This window comes from Vipera berus (genome assembly GCF_964194415.1).
Source record: "Vipera berus genome assembly, chromosome: 4".
In the NCBI taxonomy this organism is placed as follows: Eukaryota; Metazoa; Chordata; class Lepidosauria; order Squamata; family Viperidae; genus Vipera; species Vipera berus.
In genome coordinates, this window is record NC_138206.1 from 80,650,247 (window position 1) to 80,662,807 (window position 12,561).

The window sequence follows — 12,561 nt, forward strand, 5'->3', positions numbered from 1 at the left end:
ATGATCTCTGGTGGGCTCGGGACAAGGGTTGTTCCTCTGTCCTGGTCCTATTAGATCTCTCAGTGGCTTTTGATACCATCGACCATGGTATCCTACTGCGGCATCTCAGGGGTTTGGGAGTGGGAGGCACCATTTTACGGTAGTTCTCCTCCTATCTCCTGGGCCGCTCGCAGTTGGTGTTGACACGAGGGCAGAGATCTACCCCGAGGCCTCTTGTTTGTGGAGTTCCTCAGGGGTCGGTTCTCTCTCCCCTCCTGTTCAGCATCTATATGAAGCCGCTGGGTGAGATCATTCGTGGTTTCGGGGTGGGGTATCATCAGTACGCTGATGATACCCAACTTTTTCTTTCCACCCCGAACCAACCCAGCAATGCCCTCGCCGTGATGTCCCGTTGCCTGGAGGCGGTCCAGGTCTGGATGGGGAGAAACAGGCTTCATCTCAATCCTGCCAAGACTGAGTGGCTGTGCATATCGGCATCTCGGGTTAACCAGACTATTCCACCTCTAATGATGGGGGGTGAGGTGTTACCCCCGTTGATAGGGCTCACAACCTGGGCGTCCTCCTGGATTCACGGCTCAATTTTGAAGACCATATAGGAGCCGTGACCAGGGGGGCTTTTGCCCAGGTTCGCCTGGTGCGCCAGTTGTGACCCTATCTGGACCGAGATGCCCTACACACAGTCACTCACGTGCTCGTGACCTCTCGTTTAGACTACTGCAATGCTCTCTACATGGGGCTGCCCTTGAAGACCACTCGGGGGCTTAAGCTGGTGCAGAATGCGGCCGCGCGAGTTGTGATGGGGGTTTCCCGATACTCCCATGTAACACCTCTACTCTGCGAGCTATATTGGCTCCCAGTTGCCCTCCGGGTGAGATTCAAGGTGCTGGTGATGACCTATAAAGCCCTAAATGGCTTGGGTCTGGGATATCTGAGGGAACACCTGCTGCCAGCATCAAGCTCCCTGTGTCCTGTGCACTCCCACAGGGAGGGTCTTCTCAGGGTACCGCTGGTAAGAGATTTTTTTTATTTTTTTTATTTTAATTCCATTTATATGCCACCCTTCTCCGAAGACTCAGGGCGGCTTACAAGCTTAGCAGTAGCCTTCATTCTATGTATATGCCTGCTTATTAGGGCTTTCACACACACCCCAAGCGGTGTTATTACAAAATCAGCTTAATTGACCCCAACAATCTGGGTCTTCATTTTGCCTCAGATTGCCGACGGATAACACGCAGGGGTAGGGCCTTCTCAGTGGGTGCGCCTGCCCTTTGGAACCAGCTGCTAGTGGAGCTTAGGACTACCCCTGACTTCCGTTCATTCCACCGGGACCTGAAGACCTGGCTCTTCGAGCTCTCTGGCCCAGGCTGAGAATTTTAATTTTAATTTTAACTGGGGTTTTTATTTGTTCAGGGATTGATATAATTTTTTTAATTGTTTTTAACTTTTGTATTTTTCGTTTTAATCACCCTGTAAACCGCCCTGAGTCCTTCGGGAATGGGCGGTATATAAATATAATAAAATAAATAAATAAATAAATAAATAAATAAATAAATAAATAAATAAATCATGGCTGTGTTTGAGGGCATTAAGATGAAGAGCTTCAGGCAAGTACTATTTTCCCCCCTTGTAAGCCAGACCATCCCTGCATGTTAGGGATGTCTGATTGTCTTTGAACCATTGATCAGTGAGGAGTTCTCGCTTTATTTTCTTTACTCCGGGGTCATCAGGATTAGGGGTCATGCGAGGTGTGAGTTGGGCAGCAGTTTGTGGACTGGAGATAATTGCTTCATTAACTTCTTTGTGTTCACTTTTATACTGGGGCAATCTCGATAGTGAATCAGGTGGAAGTTTTTTCTTCCTGGTATGTACTTTAGAATAAAATTGAAATGGTTAAAGTACTGTGCCCATCACACTTGCTTTGGGGACAATTTGCGGGGAGTTTTTAGTGCCTCTAAATTTTTGTGATCTGTCCATACTTCAAAAGGCACCTTGCTCCCTTCTAAGTAGTGCCGCCAGTTTAATAGCCCACACCTAATAGCGAAGGCCTCCTTCTCCCAGACTGTCCATCTCCTCTCGCTTTCAGTAAATTTCTTAGAGGTGTAAGCACAAGGTTGCAGGACGCCACTTTTATTCTTTTGCAATAACACCAACTGCCACATTGCTGGTGTCTGCCTGAATTACAAAGGGCTCCCCTGGGCAGGGGTGCCTTAGGACCGGTTCAGCCACAAATAGTCTTTTTAAATTCTCAAAAGCTTTTTTTGATGGAACTAGCATCGACACAGCAACTTTAGGACTGCAGTTTTGATAGTGAGACAATTACTGGCCATTGGCTGAAGAAAAAGATATAAAAGGAGCTACAAATTCGGAGTTGGAAATTTATAATTAAAAGGAAAGTGACTTTGATGGGACAGGAAGATAAAGGTGATATATAAATATAGATAAGAAGACACACATAAATATAAATATATAGACTGACTGCTTGCTATATTCGTGAAATTACTATATTGCTGCGATTGTTGATTGCTAGAATTGGATAGAATTGAAATAATCAATTAGCTAAGGAATTAATCACTTGATTGTTAAAGATATATATAATTTAATTGATATATTGATAAAGGTTTATTTAAGGTTAAAGGAATTAAGTATTTGTAAAGAGTGGTATTAATTGAGTAATGTCTTAGGGGTTTGGTTGAATTTATTAATATCATAAGAGCCACAACAGATTAGAGATAGAGGACAAGATGGCTGTTGATTTTGATATATCTCCCCTGAATTAGGAAATAGAAAAGGAGGTAGTGGTGGAGGGAGATAGAGGAGGGAAAAGAAGCTGAAAATACCCCATAAAGAGTATTTTATCTGGTTAAATATGACAAGCATACCGAACTTAACAAAGATTAGTGCAGGAAAGAGGGCAGTGCCACAGGGGTTAGTGATGTCTTCAAGCCCTTCTAGTCAGAAGTCCATTGATGACATGCTACAAAGGGAAAGGTCAAATTCCTTTAAAGATTTACAAGCCCTTCTGCAAAATATGCAAAAAGCAATGACTAAGAATCATGAAGAGATGAAGAAAGAGGTCAAGTGAGAAATGATACTGGTAAGCTCAAGGAAAAAATACAAGCAATTGATGGTAAATTTGAGGGGATTCAACAACAATTAATAAAAAATGAGCAAAGATTACAGGAAATGGAAGTAAGAATGGAGAAGGAGGAGAAGAAAGTAGTGGACTTAAGTGAAACACTAATCCGGCAAACAGAGAGCTTGAAACAACAGTGATCTTCCTGGAAGCAGAGAAAGTCGCCCACTATCTGCGCTTTCAAAATGTTAAGGAAAAAAAAGGTGAAGACCTGCCGGACATGATGGCAGACTTAATGGCGAAGGCATTAGGCATAGGAAAAGATGAAATGTTGGCAGAAATTGATGAGACGTATAGGGTCCAAACTAACTATGCGAGGAGACATAATCTTCTGAAAGAAGTACATGTGAGATTGGTTAAAAAATTGACCCGGGGATGAATTACTACATAGATCAAGAGAGGAGCCACTAGACTATGGAGGACAACAAATAACAATTCTCAAACAAATACCTAAAAGAATGAGGGATTTGAGACGAGGCTACCAATTTTTGACATTGAAATTGATTAGATATAATGCGAACTTTAGATGGCTAACTCCAGAAGGCATTTTAGTCACGTGGCAAGATAGAAGGTATAGATTAGAGGGACTTCCGGTGGCAACGCCACACCGAATGGCGGCTTTTCTCTGGCCGCCGGTCCTGAGGCTTCGTTAGATCCGCAGAGACAGCAACAATCAGCTGTCCCGCAGCTCATAAACTTCCCCCTCGGGAGAAGAGAGGGAGGTGAGCTTTCCGCGGATAGTGGTACAGCTCCCCAAGACGTCCCAGAATTATCTGGGGGTCGGAGGGTGAGAGCTCCCACGGAGTCCGAGGCTCTCTCCGAGTCCAGGACGCCTTTGCTCCGTCCAGGGGCAAAGCCAGATGCTGCATCCACATCTGCGGATTACAGTGATTTATGATTGCTTTGAAAGCAGACAGAGCTGACCAGGAGGAGTAAAGTTGCAAGTATTCAGAACTTTAACTCAAGTGCTTTAATCTTCTCCATACATAAATTAGATCTTGAAAGAGAAAGAGAAAAGATGGTGCCTGAATGTTTTTTTCTTTTTGAAAGAATAAAGTAAAAAGACTTTGTTAAAATCTAAACAACATATTGGATTTCAGAGTTTTAAAGAATTTTGTTTTTCTTCTTTTTCTTCTTCTTATTATTAAGGGTTCCTCTTCCTCTTTTTGGACTCTATTTTTATTCTTTTTTTGAAGTGCAGAGGGAGAGTGAAAGTGATTAGAGAAAGTGAATTGTAGCAAGTAGGAAAATGGCTTCGAGACGGCAGGCAGTCCCTGTTGTTTCTAAAACCTCAATCTCTTCGCCAGTAGTTCAATCTGCAACGCAATCCACTTCAGAGCCCAGATCCCCTCCACCCTCTCCTCCACCACCAGTACTTACACTTAAAGACTTGCAGGATGCTTTGAAGCTGCAGGCACAAGAAATGACTCAACAAATAAAGGAAGAGGTAGCTGATCTTCTTGTACTTAAGAATAGAGAGATGAGAGAGGACATTTTGTTTGCATTTCAAGGGCTGGCTGCACATATTGAACGGATGAAGTTGTGGAAAATAGTGAAAAACTTGAAAATAGAATTGCTATAGCAGAAAACAAAATTGATAAAACTGAGGATGAGGTGATTATTTCACAGTATAAAGAAATGGAATTTGCTTTGAGAATAAGAGGGTTGAGAGAAAACCCTCGTGAGGACTTACTGGAAGAGGTGATTAAAGTCATTGCTCCCATCCTGGGATGGGATCCTAAGGAGTTATCAAGGGAGGTGGAAAAATTTTTAGGGTCAATTCTTGGATTGCGAGGCAGAAAAATTTACCTAGAGATGTGGTGATTTATTTTTCTAAGAGGTCACTTCAAAATGCGATCATCCAGGCTTTCTATCAACAGAGATTTCAAATTGCAGGTCAAGATATTATAATTCTGAAAGAAATACCTCCTAAGATGTTGAGAAAAAGGAAGGATTTTGGTTTTCTGTCTGATGAGCTCAAAAATCGACAAATTCAGTTCAGATGGGAGATACCTATTTGAATAGTGGTGAATCATGCAGGGACACGATACAGGCTTAATACGATTGCAAAGGCAAAAGATTTTTATACTTATGTCCTGAAAGCAGGTTCACCACCATCTCCATTACCTAAGAGAGTGGAAGAAGATAAACAACAAGTTGAAGGCGCATCAGCACAGTTTGTTGGAGAGGCACAATTGGCTGAATCCACTGAACAGAACTTACTGTCAAAGGGTGATCCAAAAGAGCAGAGAATGACGCGTGCTGCGCACAAATGGAGAGAAAAGGAACAACTGAAACAGAAGATGGACTCTGGGTCTATGATACAAGGCCCTGTTACTACGGAGCCGGTGGGAGGGGCACGACCGAAGAGACAAACTGCGGATCTCCAGGTGGCATTCCAGAGGTTCCAGGTCGCTGAGGATAGCGATAAAGCTTCTGACATGGAATGTTAATGGTTTAAATTCACCACAAAAAAGAAAGAAAGTGTTTCAATACCTGAAGCAACATAAAAATGATATTGTTTGCTTACAAGAAACTCACATTAGTGCAAAAGACTAAAAGTATTTGATTAACTCCCAGTTGGGACTACATTTTATAGCATCTGCTCCAGATAAAAAGAGTGGAGTGGTTATCTACTTTAGAAAAGATTTATCTGCTATGTTAATTGAATCTGATCCACAGGGAAGATATGTTTGGGGCTAGCGTGGCTGAGCACCTGGGAAAATTGAAGGTGCTCAGGGCAGAACAGATGTCCAGAGACTACCTTGTACCTGAGGCGAACATGGTCACTTTCATTCTGGCTTCCCTGGACAAAAATTGGAGCAGTTTCATTGTTTCACTGGAGGGGACCAGGAAGGAAGCCATGACTCTATCCTACCTCGCAGGGAGGCTCATTGAGGAAGATAGAAGGCACAGAGATGCAGGAGAATATGCCAGAGTCACCAGCCAGCGAGCCAGCAGGAGGCACCACAGCTCAGAGCAGGTTAATACTCTACTTAAGAGTTTCATCTGTGACTCTGAGGGGCATCTGAAGAAGGACTGCCCCATCACCAACAAGGCCCCAAGCACGGTCCCAATCAAGGAAGGGGCAAGGGGCAAGGAAGGGGGCGTGGCGGGGGCAAAGGTAGTGCCAAGGGCAAATTTGTGCATACTTGTCCTCTCACCCCCACCACAAAGGCTGATAGCCCCACTGACTTATGGTTACTGGACTCTGGAGCTTCATCTCACATTACCAATATGAAACAAGGGTTTAAAAGGTTAAAGAAAATTAACTCATCTGTCAAGGTGGCCAATGGTGATAAGGCTTTAGTTGTTGGGGAGGGCACTGTCTCTGTACCCGGACTAGGAAAAGTTGAAGGGGTATTGCATGCTCCCTCCATTGCCAACAATCTGTTAAGCATTATCAAATTATGTGACAATGACAGGGTGGAAGTTTTATTTCGCAAAGGGGGAGGTCATGTCACCCGGAACCAGAGGGTCATTGGAAGTATTGCCATCATAAATGGTTTGCCATACTTCTCCCCTGAAAACCCAGCCATGGAGGACAGTCCACCAGGTGCCACCTCAGAAGGGGCCTGCGCACAGAAAGAGAGAAAGCCCCCACAGCCAGCCCCAAGGCTGTCTAAGGAGCGCAAGGCCGAAGCGGTTGCACTCAAGCCACCTCAGCCAGCCCCACGGCTTTCCAAGGGCAGTGTGGACAAGAAACCTGAACCTCAGCAGGCACCTAAAGCACCGCTCAAGGCAACCAGAGCCAAGAGGGTGTCAGTGGGGAAGCTGCTCCACGATAAGTGTGCCCATCTCTTACACCGAAGATTAGGTCATGCGAGCTTCCCTGTGGTTAAAAAGATGGGAGAGTTTGCTGAGGGAGTCCAGCTCAAGGATTGTGAGGTGTTCCTGGACTGTGCCATCTGTAAGAGGACAAAGAGGAAGGCTGCCCCCATCCCTAAGGTGTCACTGCGTAAGGCCCAATACCTGTACCAACTAGTACATGTTGATTTGGTTGGGCCATTCACACCATCCCTAGGGAAAAGACAGTATTTTCTCACTGCCGTTGACGATTTTTCACTATACGGCCACGTGTATACCCTCACAGAAAAATCCGAAGCCTTTGACGCCATAAAATCACTGTACGACTTTGTAGAGACCCAGTATAAGACCAAGATTGCACAACTGCAGAGCGACCGCGGGGCTGAGTTCATGTCCCGAAAATTCCAGGACTGGGTAAGGCGTAAGGGCATCTGCCATTTTCTTACAGCGCCATTCACTCCTGCTCAGAAAGGCGTGGCTGAGAAAAGAAATGGAATCCTGCAAACTATGATGCGTAGTCTGTTTGTGGACACTGGGGTCGCAGAATCATACTGGGCAGAGGCGGTGCATTACGCCAATTACACCTTAAACCGCACCTGGAGCAGTGTTGTGGACCAGACCCCATATTTCCTGGTCCATGGTAGGAAGCCAAGTCTGGGACACTTGAGTGTGTTTGGCTCCTATGCTTGGGTGCACATCCCCAAGCAGCTGCGGAAGAAGGGGAGATCTATCTCCCAGAGACTAAGGTTCTTGGGCTATGCTCCTGGCTCCAAGGCCTACCGATTCCTGGGAGAGGGGGGCAGGACTGTGACTTCCCAATCTGCCTCCTTCGAAGAGGACTCCAATTGGACCCAGATCCACTCAAATGATCTGAGCCCATATGTCAACCGACCCAGCAAGGACACAATGACCACGACATCACCTGAGACGACCACATACCCTGCCACTGACGAAAGTGAGGAACAAGACGAAGATGTCATCCTACCTGGTTCAGATGTGGAGGATGAGCCGTCCAGTCCCAAGGGGGAAGACACACCGTCTTCACCTCCAGCGATGCCTCAAAGACCCATGATGCCCAGCACCTGGGACCGAGGGTCTACATGTCCCAATTATGAAATGCCGGTGGACGTGGAACCCGCAGAAGGAAAGGGCGGTGAGTGGCAGAAGGTCAGGAGATCAAAGCGGTCCAACAAAGGGATCCCGCCAAAGAGAATCGACATTGGGCACATCACGTCCGTCAACAGTGTTGTGGTCACCCCAAAATCCTTCTCTGACATCCAGGAGCTGCCCATCGAAGAACAGGAGAAATGGCAGCTCGCGATGGAGAAGGAGATGGTGAGCCTGAAAAAGCTCAAGGTCTTCACCCCCCAGCAACCACCAAAGGAGAGGAAAATCATTGGCACAAGGTGGGTTTTCAAGGCCAAACCACTTGCCAATGGCCTCTACCTGTATAAGGCCCGTTTGATAGCTCAGGGGTTCGCCCAGCGCTACATGGAGGACTATGGGGAGACCTACTCTCCAACCGTCCGGGCAGAGAGTGTCAAGGCCGCCCTCGTAACTGCAGCCGCTCTGGGGGAGGAAGTCTTCCAATTTGACATCCAGATGGCTTACCTCCATGCCAACGTGGACCGGCAGATCTACGTGAGGGCCCCTCCTGGCTACCAGCAGGAAGGGGAAAACACATGGCTACTCCGAAAAGGGTTATATGGCCTTAAGCAGTCGGGGAAACTATGGTACGACTGCCTTAGAAAAAGTTTAGAGCGAGTTGGTTTCACTGCATCCCATGCAGATGAATGTGTTTTCACACGCAACTCCAAGGGTACCACAGAACGGGTGTTAGTTTATGTGGACGACCTCCTATATGTAGGGCCTGACAAGGAAGGGTGTGATGAATTTGCCAAGGCCCTGGGGGAAAGGTTTACCCTGAAGTCTTTGGGGCGGGTTGACAAGTACTTGGGTGTGCACATCTTGGCCACTAAGGGGGGGTTCGCCCTATCTCAGAAAGAAAAGATAGAGGAGTTATTGGCCAAATACAAAATGGCAGAATCTAACCCAACGCGTAGCCCAATACAAAGTGACTATTACAATCACACTCACAAGGACGGTCCTGAGTTCACAGATAATAAGCTTTACAGATCTGTGATTGGCTCCTTGCTATATATCAGCAATTGGAGCAGGCCTGACATAGCTTTAGCTGTGAATCTACTGTCCAGGCATGTGGAACACCCAAAGGAATTCCACTGGACTGCTGTTAAAAGGGTACTTAGGTACCTCAGGGGCACGACCGAGGGCTGGAACCAGAGAAGGGGAAGACGGCCCAGGTCTCCGCTTACTCAGACGCAGACTGGGCTGGCGACACCAAGAGTAGACGGAGCACCTCTGGTTTCCTCATATTGCTAAATGGCTGTCCTATCCATTGGCATGTTAGGCAGCAAAAATTTGTTTCTTGCTCCACGGCCGAGGCGGAATATGCCAGCCTGTCGGACATGGCCAATGATTTGATTTGGTTTGATGCTCTGATAATGAGCATCTGGGCACTTCCTCCTCTGCCCATACAAATTCAAGAGGATAATACGGCTGCAATTGCAATCTCGGGGGCATATGCAGTGGGCTCTAGGTCCCGCCACATAGACATAGGCTATAAAAATGTCAGACAGCTTGCCAAAATGGGGTTTATACATGTTGAGCATTGTAGTACAACTGACCAGATAGCTGACCTGTTCACCAAACCTGTTCCCATTGACCGGCACAACCTTCTGTGTAAGCGTTTGTGTTTGGTCTTCTGAACGTGTATATGCATGTCTATGACACCTGCTCGCCCCCTTACATACATTCACTGGTCCCTGTCATTGGCTGGCAAGAAGGGGAATTGTTAGATGTTTTTGTGCCAGCCATGGCAGTTCCCCAAAAAGGTCATCAGATGGGAGCAAAGAGGCATCTTTGCTCCCACTGGTTGGTCAGGGGTCCCCGACCCCTGCAGCCCCATTGGAGAGAGTTAATTGGTAAGGGAGGGGCTGAGGACCCCCATAAAAACCTCTGCTCTCTTTGTTCTCTCTTCTGCTTGCTTGCTTGCTGATCCATGAGCTCAATCCAGGCATGGATGCCTCCATGCCAGGGAACTCTTTCTCTTTACTTTATCGTTAAATAAAGCTTTGACTGATTGCATCCCTGCATGCTGCCTTTTACTTGGAAGCACCTTAACGAACCACCGGTCTCGTGAGGCCATCTCACAAGATAAGTGGGACTTCGGCCTACACCAAGAAACTAATCTGGGAAAATATCACAGACAGGCCATTGCTTAGTTCATAGAAGGGTAAAGTGAGGGAGAGATGCATGATTCAGTCACTGTAGCTTTACAATAAAAGTAGTACTGATATATACAATATGGAGTTGGTTTCTTTATCTATCTTGTAAGACTGACACATATCGAGATTAATAGCCAACTCTTTTTAAATATTCTCTGTGCTCTCGCTCTGTGCTTTTTAAAAATCTTAATCAGAAACTGTTACAGACTTCTGATTTTTGTCAGCATAAATAACAATATCTATAATATCTCTTCTGTCCTGTAACTATAAAAATGGTAATATTTTGTTGAATTAGTGTTGTCTTAAAATCATAAACACAATATTCTTTAAAATTCTTTAACACACTGGTTTCTTAATATGGCTATTCTAACACATATTTCCAAAGTCCTTCCATACTACCAATCTATGTAATTTGTAATCTATGTAATTGTTTGTTAACAAAAATACTGTAGACTTAAATACATTTTATTTTAGATTCCACTAACACATCTGGACTATGAAATGATTTTTTAAATTCAATATAATGCCACCCAAATATCTTGTGCAACAATTCAAATTATTTAAAAACTAAAATATCAGTAGTTTATTTCCTGATTATATATACTTTAAAAAAGCTTTAATGCAATTTTCAAACTGAGATTATCCTAGAATATAAATTTGTCCTATGAATCAGAGTCAAAATTATACTTTTGTCTCAACATCTTCCAAACAGAGTTACTGTATGGTTGAAGATGATGAAGTGGAAGTCCCTGACGCTCATGTCATCAAACTGTTGTTTAAGCAGAACACTAATAGCAGAAAATTAAAATTGAAGAACAGTAGCTCCATAGCTATTGACTTAAAAAAGAGGACTACAAGCATTTGCAGATGACTTGGTTTTTAAATTGGAAGATCCATTGGAAACAAGCACTAATCTTACGGAGAAAATAGAAAAATTTGGAGAAGTGGCAGGGTTGAAAATAAACAGAGAAAAGACTAAAGTGCTAACAAAGAATAACAGAAAAACAAAAAAAATCATTTAACAAAAAACAAATCTTCAAATAGTTAAAGAAGTCAAATATTTTGGAATTTATCTAACAGCAAGATATGTAACAATAAAAGAAGATAACTATGTAAGACTGCTAAAACAAATAAAATTGGATCTGGAAAAGTGGAAAAACTTACAACTTTCAATGCTGGGGAGAATGGCATCAGTGAAAATGAATATCTTACCAAAAATACTCTTTTTATTTCAAATGATTCCTGTCAGGCTGGGAAAAGCCTTTTTTGATGAACTGAATACAACAATACTGAAATTTATCTGGCAAGGGAAAAAAAGCTAGAATTAGACTGAAAATACTACAAGAAGTGAAAGAAAGTGGAGGATTTGGACTGCTGGATTGGACGTTATACTACCAAGCAACTATTTTAACATGGCTTAAAAAATGAATAATGGTTAGAGACAAAAGACTATTACACCTAGAGGGGCAGGACCTACAAATTGGTAGGCATGCCTTTCTGTGGCATGGGAAGAATAAAATACATAGATACTTTCAAAACCACTTTATAAAAATGCACTTCTTTCAGCAAAAATATATATTAAGATACCTGGATGGCTTTTAACAATGGAAGCTTTCGCTTACCCAAATTTAATTAATTACAACAAAGTTGTGACTTACAAAGATATTTTGGACAAATGAAGGAAAATTGCAAGACAAGAGTTACAAGAACAAGGTATTGATCTATCATGGTGGATATAATATAGAATTAGAAGACTGGCAAAAGTTATGAGAAAGAAATGTTAAATTAACTAAAGCAGTGTCATATAAAGAAAACTTACATAAAATGTTTTACAGATGGCATATGACACCAGTGAGATTACCAAAAATGTTTAAAAATACTTCAAACAAGTGTTGGAAATGCAAACAAAGACTAGGTACCTACTATCATATCTGGTGGACATGCCCCAAATCAAAAAGATTTCGGATAAAAATACATTTATGGTTGGAGAAAATGACTAAAAAACAAATAGATTTTAACCCAGAATTATTTTTGTTAGGAATAATAGGAGCAAATTATGAGAAAGATTGTATACAGGTGAAACTTGAAAAATTAGAATATCGTGCAAAAGTTCATTTATTTCAGTAATGCAACTTAAAAGGGGAAACTAATATATGAGATAGACTCATTACATGCAAAGCAAGATGGTTCAAGCCGTGATTTGTCATAATTGTGATGATTATGGCTTACAGCTCATGAAAACCCCAAATCCACAATCTCAGAAAATTAGAATATTGTGAAAAGGTGCAATATTCTAGGCTCAAAGTGTCCCACTCT